The 20,658-nt window shown below is 43.8% G+C and overlaps 1 long non-coding RNA gene across 1 annotated transcript in view; it reads right to left on the bottom strand.

The window, feature by feature from the left end:
* LOC145517984 (uncharacterized) overlaps positions 1 to 20,615 on the bottom strand; it is a 65,649-nt gene extending 45,034 nt beyond the window's left edge. Inside the window, exons 1-2 of the long non-coding RNA XR_014062473.1 lie at positions 20,353 to 20,615; positions 9,982 to 10,134 (exon numbers count right to left, since the gene is read on the bottom strand). This is a non-coding gene — a long non-coding RNA (uncharacterized LOC145517984). The remainder of the gene's footprint in view (positions 1 to 9,981; positions 10,135 to 20,352) is intronic.
* Positions 20,616 to 20,658: the final 43 nt, after the last annotated feature.

Genomic DNA, 20,658 nt, shown 5'->3' with positions numbered 1-20,658 from the left:
GAGATGATAAGAGAGTTTGAACAGACATTCTCATGCATTGTTAACAGGAAAGTAAATTAGTGCAGTGTATCTGTGCATGCTTCTAAAGTGTCAGAATGTAAAATGGACATATCTGCTGGTATTGCCAATTCTCTTCCGGCAATTTATCCAAGAGATCCATGTGCACAAATGTGCTTACAAATTTATTCATTGCAGATTGTTCATAATAGCAGAAGACAAAGCACAAGCTAAATATCTACAAGTGGCCAGTTTGACATTGCTTTTTGGTGGGAAGAAAACTACAGGGTTTTTTTTTTCTTAATTTAAAGAAATGTGTATGTGTTCTTGGGCTGCTTTGTTGTAAAGAATCCATCTGCCAATGCAGGAGACAGAAGACGTGGGTTCGATCCCTGGGTCTGGGAGATACCCTGGAGGAGGAAATGGCAACCTGCTCCAGTATTCTTGCCTGGAGAATCCCATGGACAGAGGAGCCTGGTGGGCTACAGTCCACGGGGTCGCAAAGAGTGAGATAAGACTTAGTGACAGAGCAGGCAGGCACAGACACAAGTGTTCTTCGGGATGGAACTCCAAAATAGAGTTACCCAAGGAAAACATGAGGAAATTGTTTGTAGTGCATATATACCTGTGTATAAAGAGGTTTTTACTTGCATTGAATGTTAATAGATTAACGTCAAGAAACTTAAGAGTGCCCTGGGGTCTAACGGATAGAAGATCAAAAGGATGGGGGATGGGAATGGAGAATGACTTCTGATTTTCACTGTGCTCTTTTGCTTAGTTTGAGTTATTTCCTGTGCGTATGCTTACATTGTTTTTCTAATTACTATTTAGTGAAAAGAAGCTACTTCAGGGAAGTAAACTAAAATTGAAATTCTGTTCCTACTGATCTTATCTAAACATATATAACCCAAATCATAATCATCATTTTGGTCAACCTAGTCCTGAGTCCAGGAAAGCCTAGGTCTCTCAGGTGACCAACTGCCCTAGCACGTCTGACTCCTTGTGACCCTGTGGACTGTAGCCCACCAGGCTCCTCTGCCCATGGGATTCTCCAGGCAAGAATACTGGAGTGGATTGCCATGCTCTCCTTCAGGGAATCTTCCCAACCCAGGGATTGAACCCACATCTCTTATGTCTCCTGCATTGGCAAGTTGGTTCTTTACCCTCTAGTGCCCCTTCTGGAAACCAAAACAGAAGTTGGGTTGTGCAGCTCTGCAGACCCAGGGATATTTGAGCAGCTGAGGAGGGAAGGCAGAAAAATCGAGCTCAGAGAATATTTGAGTGCTCAGAACTGATCATGCTACTGTTGTAGCCATGCATTCTGGGAAACAAACTCACTCAGAAGGACAAGGCAGATAGTGGAGTGCAGTTTATTACACCGGTGGGCCCAAGGCAGAGTCTCCTCCTAGCCAAGGACCCTGACCAGTTTTTGTGAAAATCTTATATACCTTCAGTGTACGTGCTCAAACCCACCTCCCCAAATTCTCTGAAACTAGTCTGAACAAAGGAAAATAAAGATACAGTCAAAGTTAACCCATGATTCGTATTCCTTAAACCCATGATTTGTATGCCTTAAGCCTAGGTGGACAATGATCAATAGGCCTGTGGTCATACCCCAATAAGCATAATAGAATTTATGATTCTATTCCGTTACACAGATAATTAGGGTATTCTTTTAGGTGAAGGAGAGTCTAGGTACGAGCCCTAGGGCTCTTCCATCTGGGTGATCTGGTTTTCCAGTTGTATATCATTTCCACAGATACTGGGCATATGGCTCAAAGTCCACAGTCCAGCCCAAGATGGAGTCCTGCTTTCAAGATGGCACCTGTTCTGTCTGTTTCCTCCTTCACTACTGATGAAACGCAGAGAGCATAAAGGCTGGTCCTACATGCTGGCTTCTGGTGGAGAGGGGGCTTCAGGCTTGGCCAAGCCTGGTTTATGAATAAGAGAGTGAAATTTTGAACCTGCTTTGAGCAGGACTGGTGAGGGCAGACCCTGATATAAAAGGGATATTTTGAGACAATAAATGATGCTGTTTTTCTCATGTGTGGGTGTTTGCCTTCACTTTAATATCCCTCTTTCCCCAAGTCTTCCCGTGCAAGGTCCTTATGAGTTACTTGGCTGATTTATTGCCTCCGTGGTGGGGTGTGACAGCGTGAAGGACAGAAAGATGCCAAGATCTTTACAGCTGCTCTGAAACCATGAGAGAATTCCAAAGAATTCTCTTTGCCTGTCTCCAAGAGAGACAAAATATTCAAATCCTTGAGAGAAGGATTTCCTTAAGACTAGGGAAGGGGACACTTCCTTGGTGGTCTGGTTGATCTCAGGTGGCCTCGGCCTGCAGAGACTTGAAGCAGGGCTTCAGTTCCTGGCCAGAGACTGAGGTCAAGTCCCGGCGGTGAGGATACCAGATCCTAGTCACTAGACCAGTGGTCAGTGACAAGGCTCTGGCTTCTCAGTTTTGCAGAAAAGAATTCCGACAAAGATGCAAAGTAGTGAAGCAAGTTAAGTGTTTATTAGGAAGGAAAAGAGTACAGTGTGTGGAAGAGACACATAGTCAGACTCAGAGTCGCTGAGTAGTGCCCACGTGGCAGTTTGAATTACTTTTATGGGGCATTTCTTCCAGGAGTCCTTTGACCAATCATTTTGATTAGCCTGATTCTGAGTCCGTATTTGGTTTATTTCAGAATCCTTCACGTGTGTGTTCTCCTTTCTTAGCCAAGATGGATTCTAACAAAGAGGCTTATGGGTAGTTGACATCACTTACTATGGGGTGATGCCTCCTTCCTTTTTGAGCTCCAAGGAGCCTTTCTGCACATGTGAAGTCAGGGAGGTCTCTTTAACTTCGAGAATGAGGAATACGTGATCTTTTATCTCTTATCTGGACAGGGCCTAGCTTCTTCCATCATCCTGCTTATGGAGTTTCTCTCCTCAGCAGGAAACTGTTCAGCCCAGGGCCTATCTATCTCGTGCCTCATGGTGGTTAAGAATCCACCTTCTAATTCAGGGGACTCGGGCTTGTTCCCTGGTCAGGGAACTAAGATTCCACTTGACACAGAGCAGCTAAGGCTGCCTGCCACAACTAGAGAGAGTCCATGTGCCACAACAAAAGATCCATGTGCTGCAACTAAGACCGGATGGAGCAAATAAATAAATAGTCAAAAAAAGAAAAAAGACTAGGGAAGGATCCCCCACCAGGTGGTAGAGTTGGGGAGAGGAGGAAGCAGGAGTTCAAGAAGAGCGAGAGCTCCTAATTGCACCCCGAATCCCAGGTCGAGCTACCAGAACCCCCAGAGGATGCTAGGGTGGGGCATGTCTGGTCCTCCCCCCTCAGGACCCTGGACAGCCTCACCAACGTTTCCACATCCCAAACAGGCTTAGAAGACCAGAGAGCCCGCCCAACCTGAAGTGACCTCTTACATGGGCTAAGCAATGCTCCAACAGCCATCATGGAACTCTCAACCCAGCTCTCCTGGGCTTTGGCACTGTGCAATGTTCTAGAACCAGGGCACTGATTGTGGGGAGGGCAGTGATGCAAAATGACTCAGATTAGCTATTGTACCAGAGCTGTGAAGACCTCACCAAGACCCCCGTGACCCTCACTAGTCCAAACTGCACTATTTACTCCCTGCTTCTCACTGCAGACACCTGACTCTCTGCCTGGGGCTGCTTCCAACCAGAGCTGCTGGCTGAGCTCAGTCAGATGGCCTCCATCTGACACTCTTATCTCTATGTCTACGGAAAGTGAGGGAACAGAAAGGACTCAGCCGTAAATATTTTGTCTTTATAGTGCAAGCTCCTGCTAGGATATGTCATCATTTGAGGGTAGCCTAGAAAATGGAAATAAACTTCAAAGTCCAACGGGGGAAAAAGACGATCCCAAAGAATATTCTTCAAATGAAATTAACTGACCAACAGGCACTTTGAGGCTTTCAGGCTACTCAGCTCAAATGAGAGCGAGCGTGTAATATGGATGACAGACCCTGCCTGGGTGCAGACTGTCACTTCCTTTTGGTTCTCAAATAAGAATCTTTGAGATGCTGTGCCACATGGCAGATTTGATTTTGTTCACTTAATTTTCATCTCTCCAACATAGTTTTCTTTGCAGAAAAAAAAAAAAATGAAGACACTGCTTTCTTCAAAGGCAACTTACCATTCAAAGAAATATACATAAAGAGGGAACAGAAAATGCAGATCCTTCTAAAACAATGCATTTTCATACACAATGCTGTCTCTCTACACACATTGATTAAAAGCTTCACTAGAATCTGTCACAAACCATCTACATTGAGGTTTTGTCTCAAAGCAATCTTTGTTATTTAGTCCCATGACTGCTACTCAATTTTAAGCTTTCAGCATCCTTCCCTTCATTCATTTGTTGACTTCCTCAGAATGTGTTAAGTATCAGGATGGACACGGGAATATGAAGATGGTCCTCTCCTCTAACCATCACCCGCTGGTCTTTCTCATGTACGTGTCCCACAAGCAGGTCAATTTCAATAGACTGGACCCTGCTCCCTCTTATATTTTTCATTTTATCTAGCATCACCATCATCTACACTATTTATGAAGCAAAACTTTTCATAGTTTTTATTTCATCTAGCCTTAAATCAATCAATTAATTAAACCAAAAAGGCTAGAAATGCCTTTTTCTCTCCCCCCTGTATATCAGGAATGCTTTTAGCAGCATGTAACAGAATAGCCAGCTCATGGTGACTTAAATTCTTAAGATATTTATTTTTAACATAACAAGATCTATGATTGACTAATGACTCAGCAATATCACTCAGGATCTGCTCATATTCCCACTCAACCACATCAAACATAATGATTGTCCCCTCACTGTCACAAAATGGCTTGAACAGTTCCATACATCATGTCCCCACACAGTTATAGTCAAAGGCAGAAAAATTCATGGAGAAGTCAGAGAAATGGGAGCATCTTCATTCTTCAATTTTTTTTATCAGGACAGAAAAATTTTCCCAGAAGTTCCCATCATCAGACTTCCTTTTTGATTAGAAATGAGTTATTGACTCAGTCACAGGGTTTCAATGATTTTCTCTTTCTTTTTTTCTAATTGCAATGTCCTTTCCCCTCATCAGCATTCTACGGATTCAATATTCTCCTAAAAGGTCCCCACCTCAAATCTATCTTCTACATAGATGCACATAGATGATGATGCTGCTGCTAAGTCGCTTCAGTCGTGTCCAACTCTGTGCGACCCCATAGATGCTAGCCCAGTATTTAGGGGGGTAGCTGTACTTAAAGGTGGCCCCCAGCGACTCACACATCCTGTTACTCACACCCTGTGCAGTACCCCCCACGCTGCTCCAGGGGTGGTCTGGGTGACCAATAGAAGATGGCAGACTTGATGGGATTTCACTTCTGAAGTCAGATTACAAAAGGTGCTGTGACTTCATCTTCAGTTCTCTCATCCCTTGCTCTGGGGAAGGCAACAGCCATGTCCTGATGATGCTCAGCAGCTCTATGGAGCGGTCCACACAGTGAGGACTGTGGCTTCCTGCCAACCGCACATGGTGGGTTTGGAAGTGGATTCCATCCCCAGTCAACCCTTTAGCTGACATCTTGACTAACAACTCATGACAAGCCCTGAGCCAGGAGCGTCTATGTAAGCTATTCCCCTATTCCTGACCCATAGAAATTGTGAGACAATAAACGCTTGCTGTTTTGAGCCACTAATTTGAAGAACTGTTTGTTATGCAGTGATAGGTAATGAATTGACTGGATGGGAAATTGTCCTGCCTAAAACCTGTAAGTAGTCCCCATGCCTCGAGCAGATGACCTAGTCTTGCCAGCAGATGAATTTGGATTCACAGATTTAAATATTTTGAACTGATATTTCAAACTGGAAGATGTCAAAACAGTAGAACATCTGGCCACTAGAGCCACATGTCCATTGAGCACCAAGAGGTGAGCCAGTGGATCAGCTGCTTTCTTTAAAAATTCAATTCAGTTCCAATTAATTGAGTGTCCTCCACTATTACTACTTCAACAATAGCAGGGACATCCCCATTTTTTTAATCCCTGCCTGTGGGCTTCCCAGGTGGCACTAGTGGTAAAGAATCAGCCTGACAATGCAGGAGTCGGAAGAGATGTGAGTTTTATCCCTGGGTCGGGAAGATCCTCTGAAGGGGCCCATAGCAACCCACTCCAGTATTCTTGCCTGGAGAATCCCATGGACAGAGGAGCCTGGTGAGCTATGGTCCATGGGGTTGCACAGAGTTGGACACAACTGAAACAATTTAGCAAACACACACACACAATCCCTGCTTGTCCTATTATTTGGAGCATAGTGGAGACATACTCTTGTGTACCCGTGTCCCTATCCAAAATGGGGGAAAAGATAGACCAAAAGGGCTCTGTTGAAAAAGCAGCTGGGAGAACATCTTCATAAAATAGAATGTTCTCATGTGTTTAATATGTAAATGAAGTGTAAGAATATAAGTGGTTCTCAAGTCACTTGTACGTCTTACCTGCCTGGTCCCCTTAGACATCTGTGTTTATGAGCCCAGGTATACAGGGCAGTGGTAGTTCATTAGCACAGTCCAGCTTCATTGGAATCTGGCCCAAGACCACTGGTTTATCATATTCACTTCTCCTTGATACATCACCCACTGTGAGGGTTTCATGTGTCAACTTGGCTAGGCCGTGGGATCCAGTTGTTTGGTCAAACACTAGTTTAAATGTTGCTGTGGAGGTTTTTTTAGATGTTCTTAACATTTCAATTGGTGGACTTTGAGTAATGAAGATTGTTCTCCATAATGTGTTTGGGCTTTATACAATCAGTTGAAGGACTTAAGGGCAGAGATTGATGCTTTTGAAAAGAGAAGGAATTTGGAATGAGAAGGAATTTGGCCTCAAGACAACATAGAAACCCTGACCAGGTAGCCAGACTACCTGGCCTGCCGTGTGGAATTCAGACTCAAGACTGTAACATCAACACTTATCTGAATTTCCTGCCTGCTGGATTATCCAACAGATTTTTGGACTTGCCAATCCCCCCAACTGTGAGCCAATCCTATTTCTTCCCTTTCATACATATATAGTTCTGCTTCTCTGGAATATCTTAACTAATATACACATTACTTTTGGCTGAACTGTGTCTCCCAAAATTCATATTGTTGAAGCACTAACCCCTAGTACGATGGCTTTTGAGATGGAGCTTTCGTGATGTAATTAGGATGACATTATATCATAAGGGTTGAGACCCTCGTGAAGGAATGAGTGTCCTTATAAAAGGAGGAAGAGTCATTTCTGCCTCTGTCTCTGTCCATCTGAGGAACACAGAGGAGGGGCCTAGTGAGAGGCAGTAAGAAAGCAACTGTCCGCAACGCAAGCTGAGAGCCCTCAGCAGATGCCAACCCTGATGCCCCCTTGGTCATGAATATCCAGCATCCACAACTGTGGACAAATACATTTCTGTTGTTTAAGCCACCCAGTATGTGGTGTTTTATTATGACAGCCTGAGCAGAGGAAGACACATACCTTCCTGATCCTTCTTGATTCTACCTTTCACATCCTTGGTCACACCACCGCTTCCACCCAGGACATCCCGTCCCTGGCCCCTCCATCACCATCTCCTCCTCTAAGACTCAGCTCAGCCATAACCTTGCCCAGGAAGCTTCCCATGGCCAAGCCACCTGGGACACGTGGTCCTCCCTGATGATGCTCACTTTGCAGTACCCCATCCATCTACATGTCAAATCAGACTCTAACAACCTCCTTTACAAGGCTACCACAGCGGGAACTGTCTCTTATTCTGTCCGAGAATAAAGATATAAATGGATGAATCCTAACACATTATCACCAAAGAGGACAAACAGAGAATGATTTTAGACCAAAGTAGTTTTACGGAATTAGCATGTAAATCACTATAGAATAGAATAAAGCTTCATAATTTAGGGGGAAACAGAAGGATTTTCTAGGCTTCGGGCAGAGCCTTTTTTCCTAACTAAATCATTTCACGCGCAGCTTTTGCAAATGCGTCTTCTGCTGGTCATAATTATGCGTCCTCCCCGCCCCCCCACTGTTTTGAATTACTTTGTGCTAACACCAAAATTGTTCCACAGAGAGTCAGATTTATTTGCTGAAATGTGATGAGGAGAAGGAGGTACAGAGACATACTTCACACGCGGTGCCCGTTGCGAGCACAGCTGTATTTCTGAGAAATATATTTCAGTCCTTTTGCTCCATTTCTTTTGTAATTTAATAACTGAAGTACAAAGCTCATGAAAGCTGGGAATGTGCTGGAAGGTCAGTGAGGGGAGGTACAGTTAGGAGAGAGGGAGTTAAAATAACAGGGGAAATGGATCTTTCTGACCAACGTTTTTTAGCTAAATGTCTATTTCAGCGAAAGACCAAACATTGGCTTATGTCCACAAAAGGGTAGAACAATTAACAAATTCAGAGTCAGAATTCCTTGTGCTCCTCTACTGTAAGTATAACTGTTTGTTTAAAAATGATTTCACTTAAGGCCAGTAGAGTAGTCTCTACATGTCAACATGTAGAAGCAATGATGGGGCTGGCTCTGCTCTTTGAACGACACACACGCTCACTTTTTCTCACAGAGCCTTGCACGAAGAACATGCCATATGCACAAGTGGCTTTCCATTAAAAATCAACATTCACAGAGAAACCAGAAATTTGAACAAGTCCCTAATGACGGGTTGGCTGACTTTCCTCCCTGAGGGGTAGTCGTCTGCAGTCTTTACTTGGCATTTCATCTGTAAATAGGACATAGATAATATCTTCATGGTTTCCAGGGAACCTGGTATTATCCACACCAGCGTTCATGATAACAAACATAATGTCCCAACTGAACTTTTTAATCAGCACTCTGAGAAGAATGAAGTCTGTTTCCATTTAGCAGACCCATTTGATGCTATCGAACCATCTGATGCTGTGATGAAGTACAGAACCCAGGCTCTGTAATCAGATGGAGCTCCAGGTTGGGCCTCACCAGATGCGTGATCCTGGGCAAGATGTTTTGCTTCTTTGAATCCCAGTACCCTACTCTAAAAGGAGGTAAATAAAAACCACCTTACAGGAACAATATGAAAATTAGTTCAAGCTTTTGGAATAGGGATTGGCACGTAAGAGTTGATCAAAAATGGTAGAAAGTGTTTGTAACAGAATATGGTTGACACCATTCCCTTTGGTTCAGGATTCTGGCTGAAGCTTCAAACAAAGAGTGAGAAAGCCCCTTGTGTTCCAAAGTCAAGTGCTTAACACATTCCTTGTGGACTTATTAAAAGACTGAAGAGCCAGTCTAGGGATAAAATTGATTGTCTAGCATGATATATGCAATCTGTGTATAATATGCAACTTATATATATATGTCATATGTATATACATCATACATATGTTCAAAGAATATCTCCATACACACATACATATACGTGAATAAATGAGTTCATTGAATGGGAAGAGCCAAACAAGATTTGCCAACCAGGGAGGAGATTGCTGTGGATTGTTCTTCCAGGAGCGAGGGATGTACTCTTGAAAGAGTGGAAAAGTAAGCTCCAGGAAGAGGTATCAGAAGAAACTATACACATTTTAGGAGAGAGAGACCAGCATCTTACTACCCATCAGACATAATGCCCTGCATGCTGAGTGAAGCAAGAGGGTGGCTCCTGAGAGGGCTGGGTGTGTGTTTCTTAGAATTGGATGGGTTTGTGTAGGAAGTCATAGGCAACAACAGACATGTTGCCTGTTTCTCTCCTGGAGAACTTGGACGATGAGAAACTGGCTGGAGTGGTGCAGTATAAAAGCTAGGAAGAGAGGACCCCCTTGGGGCCCTGTGTGACCACCATCATTCATGACCACCCTAAATAACAAGGATACTACCAATGCTGCCGAAGCCAAGAATTTTGGAAGCACCACCCAACAGGCAGCCTACTGGGTCATCACCAGGAGGCTGTGGAAATAGCATCAGAACAAAAGCAGATCCCCCATAGAACTCACTCATATTTTTGCAGAGACCTCTAGGGGGCTTCCAGACAACCACTGAGCCACCTCCCAAAGAAGTCCCGGCTCTGGGGAACCAGTCACAGAGAGGGGGCAGGTGGATCACAGCATCAGGCACTTTCTTCCATTCAGTTTTCCCCTTCTGCTGTCCTGGAGAGAGGAGGAGAAGGAAAGGTCAGGAGATGGGGGAGGGAGCAGACCATGTCTCCCTTTCCCACTGCAGGACCCTGAGCTGGGGGTGGGGAGGAGCTGTGCGGTGAAGGTAAGAATAAAGCTTTTCATCTACCTAGATCCGTAATACCTGACAGTGAATCTTCTCTAAAAATGAGCCAAAGCATCAATAAAACTATTTGAATCTACCTAAGGTGTCTTCAATGGGCAGGGAGGGGCACTCCAACAGAGCAAGACTGAAAACACAAGTGAGGAAACAATGAAGTTTTTCCCTGTGTGTATATCTCAGGGTTTAGAGGTCACAGTGAACCATACTATCATGTTACTGTTGGTGTCCCCCAAATAGGTGCCCACTCAGTTTTACACGTCTTATACTTTTTCATTGCCAAATATCAAGACATGATGGGGGGAGGGTGGGGAACTGTGTGTGGTGCCACTGATTTGTGAATCATTCTAGACACAATCTAACTTGTTGTTCAGTCACTAAGTCACATCCAGCTCTTTTGCGGCCCTATGGACTGTAGCCCAGGCTCCTCTGTCCACGGGATTTCCCACGCAAGAATACTGGAGTGGGTTGCATTTCCTTCTCCAGGGGATCTTCCCAACCCAGGGATCAAACCCCCATCTCCTGTATTAGCAGGTGAATTCTTTACCACTGAGCCACTAGGGAAGCCCCACAACCTAATTTAGAGTGCCGGAGTTACTATAGTGGGGAAAAGCCCCAGGGATGGCAATCAAATTAAGTCAAATCCAGATTCACTTCAAGTCTGTGATTTATAGTTTTACCTACACTTACTCCTGAAACTCTTTCCTCATAATCAACCAAACATGAACTAACTGGACTCCCTAATTTTGACTTCAAAAGATTCCCCGAACAAGCCCCCTTTGTGTAGAGGCACAGGACTTCATCAGTTGAAATTTCACCCTCTCTTAACTCCATAGTCTGTGAACATAAGTCCTCAAGTCCTTCTCTGGGATTGGTGGGGGAGACAACTTTTGATTTGAAATTTACCTCTACTTTTGCCTAGATGTCAAGCCTGTTAAAATAGTGTTCAGGGTTGGGAGAACAATGATGGGAGGGGTTCTGAACCTTGGCCTCCCTCCCAAAACAACCTTGAAACCCAGAAGGAAAACAAAGGAGACAAAAAAGAACTCATGCCTTCAGCACTGCCAGAAGACAGAGAAAGCTGCAACATTTAAATTATCTGAGAATAAGGTTACTCACTCTGCTGTGTCTGACTCTTTGTGACCCCATGGACTGTAGACCACCTGGCTCCTCTGTCCAAGGGATTCTCCAGGCAAGAATACTGGAGTGGGTTGCCATTCCCTTCTCTAGGGGATCTTTCTGACCCAGGGATCGAACCCAGGTCTCCTGCATTGCAGGTGGGCTCTTTACTGTCTGAACCACCAGGGAAGCCCACAAATTACCTGAGGGTAGAGAAAGACAGCAACAAGTTCCAGTGATGGGGACTTGCCTGGTGGTCCAGTGGTGAAGAATCCACCTTCCAATGTAGGGAACACAAGTTCCATCTCTGGTCAGGGAACTAAGATCGCACATGCTACAGGGCAACTAATCCCTTTTGCCACAACTACAGAAAGCTCGAACACCGCAATGCAGAACCGTTGTATTACAACCCAGCACAGCCAAATAAATTCCAGTGGGGCTCCTCTGCTCACACTGTGTTTCTAAGAGCTTGTGGATGGAGGGGGAGACTGGAAAGAGATGTGAAAAAGAGCCAGAGGGATAGAGGGCTTGCTTACAAGAAGTATAGACGACATGGTCTCCAGAAAGAGGAGGTGAAATTATAAGTACAAAATTATTCAACACCAGTCAGGAGCTGGAGAGTCATAGCACTGCTATGGAGAAGGAGGTTGGAAGTGGGTAGGACCAGAAAGGACAGCCTCAAAGAAGCATTATTGGTGGGAGAGACTGCTATGTAGAGAGGCGCGGTACCTCTGAGAGATGAGTCTATGAAGGAAAAGAAGGAACTAACAGGGAGCAATGTGTCCTGCAGAATAACTGAACAGAAAGGACAATGTCCCTTGTTCTCGGTTCAGATGTCTCCATGTTATCCAGATGTCAGTTCTCCCTAAGTTAGTTTATAAGTGTAATGGAATCCCAATAAAATCCTAAGGAACTTCTTAATGGAGCTAGATGAGTTAGGAAAATAAACACGAAAGAATAGCTAGGAAAATACTGACAAGGAAGAACTGAGCAGGTGGAGGAGGTTAGGGGAGGAATAAACCTATCAGATATTAAAATGTAACATGATTCCTACACAATTGAAATAGTGTGGTAAGGCTCAAGAATAGAACAAACAGTGGAATGGCATACAAAGTTAAGAAAAAGATGCAAACAGGTATCTCAGATCACAGGTATAACAATAATCTCTTTAACAAATGATGTTGAGAGAATTGGTTAGTCATTTGGAAAAAGATAAAATTAGATCTATTTCTCAAACCATACATAAAAATTAATTCCCAGTAGACATGGTATCTAAGTGCTAAAAAAATAAACCTATATATATACTAGAAAGAAGCAGAGGTAAATTCTCCTATAACCTGAGTGTAGTAAAAGGCTTGCTGTGTGTGTATGCTCAGTCGTGTCTGACTCTTTGCAACCCCAATGACTGTAGCCCATCAGGCTCTTCTGTCCATGGAATTTTCCAGGCAAGAATACTGGAGCGGCTTGCCATTTCGTACTCCAGGGAATCTTCAGACTCAGGGATCAAACCTGCATCTCTTGCATCTCTTGCACTGACAGGCAAATTCTTATATCTAGTAAAGTTTTAATATTCAGAATATATAAGAAGCTCCTATAACTCCATAGCAACAAAACAAACAAAAACACACAATCCCCCATAACTCATTTAAAAACAGGTAAAGAAAATAAATATAATTTTCCAAAGAAGACGTACAAATGGCCAACAGGTATACGATAAAGGGCTCAGTATCACTAATCATCAGAGAAAGGCAAATCAAAACCACAGTAAGATATTAACTAACAACTGTTAGAATGGTTAATATCAGAAAGACAAAAGAGAACAACTACTGACAAGAATGTGGAGAAAAGGGAACCCTTGTACACTGTTGATGTAAATATAAACATGCAGTACTATGGAAAGCAGGGCTTCCCTGGTAGCTCAGCTGGTAAAGGATCCATCTGCAATGCAGGAAACCTGGGTTCAATCCCTGGTTGGGAAGATCCCCTGGAGGAGAAAATGGCAACTCATTCCAGTATTCTTGCCTGGAGAATCCCATGGACAGAGGAGCCTGGAGGGCTACAGTCCATGGGGTTGCAAAGAGTCGGACATGACTGAGTGACTGAGCACAGCAGAGCACATAGAAAACAACGTGGAATTTTCTCAGAATACTAAAACTAGAGCTTAAATATGATGCTGCAATCCCATTTCTGGGTATATATATCCAAAGCAATCAGGATCTCTAAGAGACATCTGCACCCCCATATTGATTGCAGTGTTATCCACAATAATCAACACATGGAAGCAATCAAAATGTTCACTGATAGATGAATAAAGAAAATTTATTCTATACTTGGAGATTCTATTGTTTGTGACAACAGGAATAAATATAGACAACATTATGCTAAGTGAAATAAGTCAAATATAAAACGTTAGGTTTATTTACCCCAGTGATATGGACAAAGCAATTCTGACATTATTTTAGAAGTGTTACAGGATTGAGCAATTTAGTGATATGTTAATATTTTTGGAAGCCAGGGTTCTCACTATGGAAGAAAGGGCATGTACATATGGGGAAATGAGAAGGCAAGAAAGAACCTTATGGGAATGGACTGGAGCTGAAAGTATTAGTGTGACTGTGAACTCGTGTTTTCAAAAATGTGTTTATGTTTATATGCATGCTTATGTGCACATAAATATATGAATGTATGTGTATATGCATATTTATATGTACACATAAATACGTATATTTATTTATTGGCTCTGTCCTTTGAAAGAGTCAAGAAGTAAAGACACCCCAGGATCAAAGAGCACACCTAAGGCCCAGATCTTGGTCTCTAACACTGTTTCCAGCTAAAAGCAGTCAGCTCACCTTAAAGAAATGGGTAGTTTCAGGGCTGTGTCAGAGTAGGTACAAAATGAACTTGAAACATTTTGTTTTGTTTCTCCAGAAAGTACATAAGTTAAAAAAAAGTTGGGGTCTGTCCTAGGACACAGAGCCCCATTGAAGGAGCGCTAATTGTCCTAATACTGACAGTGTGTGTGTGCTTAGTTGATCAGTCTTGTCCAACTCTTTGTGACCCTTTGGACTGTAACACACCAGACTCCCCTGTCCATGGGATTTTTCAGGCAGGAATACTGGAGTGGATTGCCATGCCTTCCTCCAGGAAATCTTTCTGACCCAGGAATCGAACCTGCATCTCCTATGTCTCCTGCACTGCAGGCAGATTCATATAGAGCACCAAAGTAGTCAAGTACAATAATGAGTAATAACCTATTTTGAAAAAAACAGAAAATCATGACCATAATACTAGAAGGTATTAAAAGCTGCTTACTCCTTGGAAGAAAAGCTATGATAAACCTAGACAGCGTATTAAAAAGCAGAGACATTACTTTACTGACAAAGGTTCATATAGTCAAAGCTATGGTTTTTCCAGTAGTCATTATGAATATGAGAGTTGGATCATAAAGATAGCTGAGGGCTGAAGAATTGATGCTTTTGAACTGTGGTGCTGGAGAAGACTCTTGAGAGTCCCAAGGAGATCAAACCAATCAGTCCTCAAGGAAATCAGTTCTGAATACTCATTGAAAGGACTGATTCTGAAGCTGAAGCTCCAATATTTTGCCACTTGATACAAAGAACTGACTCATTAGAAAAGATCCTGATGCTAGGAAAGATTGAAGGCAGGAGGAGAAGGGGACGACAGAGGATGAGATGGTTGGATGATATCACCGACTCGATGGACATGAGTTTGAGCAATCCATGGGGTCACAAAGAGTAGGACACAACTGAGCAACTTAACTGAATACCTGAAGCACAGAAAGAGAGAGGAAGAAAGAAAGGAAGGAAAAAGAAAAGAATGAGGGAGAGGGGAAATCTTGTTTATAGCAGGATGCTGAAGGTTGACTTATAAAAGGCTGGTGGAGTAGGAAAACTATTTTGCAACAACATGGTTAAGATTCAGTCTGACAGTCACCAATGGAAAAATTTCATTGAGGAGCAGGATTTCTGGATAGTCTTAAAGTGTCTCCCGCAGTCTGATTATTTCTTACAATAAAGAAAATAGTAAACTGTCTGCGGAAAAATTAGGCAACACCTTGACCAGGTGGTCAAAGTTAACGTCACCCACGTGCAACAGGTAGATACACCATGTGCCTTGAGATGTGAGGCCTGAGAAGGACACATCACCTCGGTAATGACCTGGCTGAGAAGGCATCTCAGCCTAATCACAAGGAGATGGCCTAGAAACAGGCTGCTGCTGCTGCTAAGTCGCTTCAGTCATGTCCGACTCTGTGCGATCGCATAGACGGCAACCCACCAGGCTCCGCTGTCCCTGGGATTCTCCAGGCAAGAATACTGGAGTGGGTTGCCATTTCCTTCTCCAGTGCATGAAAGGGAAAAGTGAAAGTGAAGTCGCTCAGTCGTGTCGGACTCTTAGCGACCCCATGGACTGTAGCCTGCCAGGCTCCTCAGTCCATGGGATTTTCCAGGCAAGAGTACTGGAGTGGGGTGCCATTGCCTTCTCCGCTAGAAACAGGAGTGTTCTATTAATATTTAAAAGTGAAGGGGGTGCTGTATTCTTCAAGCGCTTCAGGGCCATAAGAGATAAAAGCTTCAGAACTGTTGAGACTGAGGAACGTTACAGAGACATGAAAACAGAGGGCAATACCTTTGACCCTGGACTGGGGAAGAAAACATCATAAAAGTCATTATTACCTGGGTAAACAACAAAATTAGAATATGGACGTTAGATTAGTTAATAAGTTTGGCATCAACATAAACGTAAATCAATAATGTAAAATCAGTAGTTTTATGTAGTGATAAAAGAAATCTCCCTATTCTTAGAAAATGGACACTGAAGTATTTATTAGCAGCAGAGGACCAGGTTATATGCAACTTCTTCTCCAATGGTTCAGAAAAAAAATTATGCATGCGTGTGTGTGTGTATACATACACACATGCAGAAGGTGATAAAGCAAATGGGGTAAAATAAAGTGAATTTGGGTCAAGGATATAAGGATGTTTTGTACTATTCGTACTTTTGCAACCTTTAAAAAATTATTTATTTTTAATTGGAGGATAATTGCTTTATAATACTGTGTCAGTTTCAGCCATGTATCAACATGAACCAGCCATAGGTAAATGTAGATATACTCCCTCTTGAATCTCTCTTCCACCTCCCACCCTTTCCCACCCCTCCAGGTTGTCACAGAACACTGGGTTTGAGCCCCCTGCGTCATACAGCCAATTTCCACTGTATTTTTGCAACTTTCATAAATTTGAAATTGTTTGCAAAGAAAACTTTAGAAGCAATGATGGTCTCATGCTTCTGCATCTCCACTCCCTCGCTGTTCATCTTCCCCCTGAATCACTACTCCTGAGCCTGGCCCCCATCTCCTCCACTGACACCTGCCCCCGGTAAAGGCTTCCATGTATTCCTGAGCAGGAAATCCAAGCGGAGTCCTTCAATTCCTTATCTTGCTGGGGCTAGGGGTAGCATTAGGCTCTTTCAGCCCCTTACTTACTTCCCAAAAAATCGCTACTTCCATGACTTCCTCTATTTATTCCCTCTCACCTTTATGATCCCCCACTCCAGCCTTATTCTCTTCCCCTTTCCCTCTCAGCCCTTAAATGTGAGAGTTTCCCAAGAGTCTTTATTTGGATCTCTTTTAACTCAGCATATTCTCTCCACTTTCATTTTCAGGGTTCCAAACACCACAAACTGGATAATCAGAAAATGGGTGATCATTAAAAGCTGGTTAACCTACTGTATCATTTAACTCTTGCCGTGGAACAAACAACTACACGATCACTGTTGTTCAGTCGCTTAGTCATGTCCATCTCTTTGGAACCCATGGACTGCAGCCCACCAGGCTTCCCTCTCCTTCACCATCTCCCAGAGTTTGCTCAAACTCATCCATTAAGCCAATGATGCCATCCAGCCATCTCATTCTCTGGCGCCCGCTTCTCCTCTCACCCTCAAGAATTCCCAGCATCAGGGTGTTTTTCAATGAGTTGGCTCTTTGCATCAGGTGGCCAAAGGATTGGAGCTTCAGCATCAGTCCTCCCAATGAATATTCAGTGTTGATTTCCTTTAGGATTGACTGGTTCGATCTCCTTACTGTCCAAGGGACTCTCAAAGAGTCTTCTCCAGCACCACAGTTCGAAAGAAGCATCAATTCTTCGGCCCTCAGCCTTCTTTATGGTCCAACCGTAGCATTCAGCAAAAAGCATTTACTCTTATGGGTCTGCGAGTTGGCAGGGTTTGGCTGATCTTGGTGGAGATTTTCTTTCTTTTTTGTTTTTGAGTCTTCTTATTTGACATGAAATTTTAGGACTTCAAGCCTGAGAGGCAGCATCTCAAGTCTTGCTGGAGGTTTTCTGACTATGCTCTAAGCTGCAGGCTAGTCTGTCTCTGCTCCACGTGTCTCTCATTCTCCATGGAGCAGTGGGTTGGCTGGGTCACGTTTTTACATCAATGGCAGGAGGCAAGGAAGCAACTAGATATATGTAATGTGTCTGGAGCCCTGGACCCCAACCCAGCTCACTGTCCTTCCTACTCACATCCCATTTGCTAAAGAAAATCACAGTCAAACTCAGTCAACGGGCTGAGAAGGATGCTCTGCCTTTAGAGGTAAGAACAGCCAAAGTTCGCTAGTGGCAGCATGGCTGCAGGAAATGGTGCACCTGGAAGTCTCTGGAAGTAAAAGGATGAAGCCATTTGTCTCAACTGGCTCTTGGTGAGGGTTGTTGCAACTGAAACCATGGCAACAGAAGCATGCAGGTATCCCATGGAGGAGCCACGGGGGACCAACCAGTGTTCTTGGTGGGGACATAGGTAAGTACAGGTGTCAGGAGTGGGCAGACAGAAACAGTCCACCTGAAATATTCATTATGTGGAGGGGTTGTTTTTTTTTTTTTTCTAGGCTGGAATTTGGTTGCTGCATGCAGGCTTTCTCTAGTTGCAGTGAGCAGGGCCTGCTCTCTAGCTGCAAATGCTCAGACTACTCATTGCTATGGCTTCTCTTGTAGATCACAGGCTCAACAGTTGTGGTGCTCGGGCTTAAGTTGACCCTTGGCATGTATAATCTTCCCTGACTAGAGATCGAACCTATGTCCCTGCATTGGCAGGCGGATATTTAACCACTGGCCACCGGGGAAATCCAATGTGGAGGTTTTTAAAGAGCCTTTCTTCTTTGAGATGGAAAGCCAGATCTTCTATTCTCTAAGATTTTTGCATTTCTAGGGAGCTGCAGGGGCGGGTCGCACTGAACTTGAGGGGGTGCTGTCCGCCTTTCTCCTGCCTCCGTCATTTCCAGTTCCCTCGGGTATGTGCAGCCCTGGACCCTACACGTGATGGGGTGGCTCCGCTGGGACCTCTGTATGTTGCTCCCCCCCACTTTTTTCCCCGTTCCCCCTGCACCCCCTGCCCCTGACTGCCTGGAGGTCCTAGGTAAGAACCCGGAGTGTGAGGTTTTCCCTAACCAATGTGTAATCTGCTCACATCGATAGCTAATAAAACAAGCTTTGGCAAAAATTCTCTGACAATCTAGGAGCAATATACACCAGCAAAGAACAAGGAAGCTTTCCAAAACATGGAATCCCACGTGGCTCCCTGGAGGTCCTCCTGAGAATAGTATGTTTGATACAAAGGCTACATTCATTTTCAAATGCATTTTTAAAAATGATCCAGAAGAAAATTGCCTATCAGAGTGTGTTCTAAAACCAGAAGTATGGAGAAGCTGTGGAGCCTAGGGGCTAAGGCCACAGGCTCTAGAGTTGGGCTGGGTCACAACCTTGGTGCTGCTAATTAGCTTTGTCATCTTCACGCCCCCAAGACTGTACTTCTCCATCCATAAAATACAGCCAATCTTAAACTCACAGGGTTCTATAAGAGTGAAATGAAGGACTCTATTAAAAGCCTTTAGTGTCCTAACTAACCCACAGTAAGCACTGAATATTTAACACCTTAAAAAAAAATGTTCAACGAAAAGTATTATCATCATCATAGTTTGGGTGTTACTGTTTGTTTGTTTTTTTCCTCTTTTTTCCTCATTTACTACAGATGTGTTCCTCAATTTTGACAGATCTAATTTTGACTATTTTAAGCCTCTTTGTGTAATCTCCTCCCCTTGTGTGTGGGCTGGACGTCACTTGCTTCTAATGAGCAGCGTCCAGCAAGAATGGCGATATGGCACTCCTTGGACTGGCTATACAAAACCGATTTCCCCCTGTTTTCACTTTCTCTCTCTTCGGCTCTTCTGGTTTGTTTGCTGTGCTGAAACAGCTGCCCTTTTGTGAGCCGAAGGGCCAAGGAAATGATGATGGGCTTTAGCCAACCACCAGAGAGGAACCAAGGCCCCCAAACCCACAGCCAAGGAGTAGATTTAGCACACTTTTTTAAATATATACACTACATCTCTGTGTCTTACTTATTTTATTTATTTGGTTGCATCAGGTCTTAGTTGAAGCATTCAGGAATCTTTGGATGTGCAGCTCAGACTTCTCTGGGGCTCCTCTAGTTGTGAGGTGCAGGCTGTAGAGAGTACAAGGGCAGTAGCTATAGTGTGTGGTCTAAGTCGCCCCCCAGCTTGTAGGATCTTAGTTTCCCAGCCAGGGATTGAACCCATATCCCCTGTAGTGGCAGACAGATTCTTAACCACTGGACCACCAGGGGTGTCCCAGTGTAATTTTTTCTGCAACAAATTGCTAGCTGATACATCTTCATTGTACCAAACACTATAAGAAAGTTTGGGTTTAATCTCCAAGAGGCGCAAAGATTGAAATTGCAGCTCTCAGCAGGAGACCTGGGTTCAATCCCTGGATTGGGAAGATCCCCTGGAGAAGGGAAAGGCTACCCACTCCAGTACTCTGGCCTGAAAAATTCCATGGACTGTAGTCCATGGGGTCACAAAGAGTAGGACACGACTGAGAGATTTTCACTTTCACAGAGAAACCCAATGGATGGCTTTCTTGCCAAAACACCACACTTGCCTTTTAAGCTGTGGCTGTTGTGCAGGATTCTACTGGAAAAAATAAAAGTGCAAAGCCTCGTCGAGATGGGTTGGCTTCAGATTTGCAAAGCAAATGTTTAGGTTCCCATCTTCTTTCCCCTGGTACCCAGTACCTATGGCCTGTCTTCTTTCTTCGTATTGCCTATGCTATCTTCTGCTGAACAGAATCCCCCATACGTATGCCTACGCTTACTACAGAGAGATACCACCTAGTACTCCGAATATCAAAAGCACTTTGTGAGTGAGCAAGCATATTCACAGCCCACAGTGATGTCAAGGCTGGAGA

This window comes from Giraffa tippelskirchi, chromosome 8, assembly GCF_054371585.1.
Source record: "Giraffa tippelskirchi isolate mGirTip1 chromosome 8, T2T-mGirTip1v1.2.pri, whole genome shotgun sequence".
In the NCBI taxonomy this organism is placed as follows: domain Eukaryota; kingdom Metazoa; phylum Chordata; class Mammalia; order Artiodactyla; family Giraffidae; genus Giraffa; species Giraffa tippelskirchi.
Note: the sequence above shows the minus strand (reverse complement) of the source record. Positions and strands in the feature narration are given on the sequence as shown.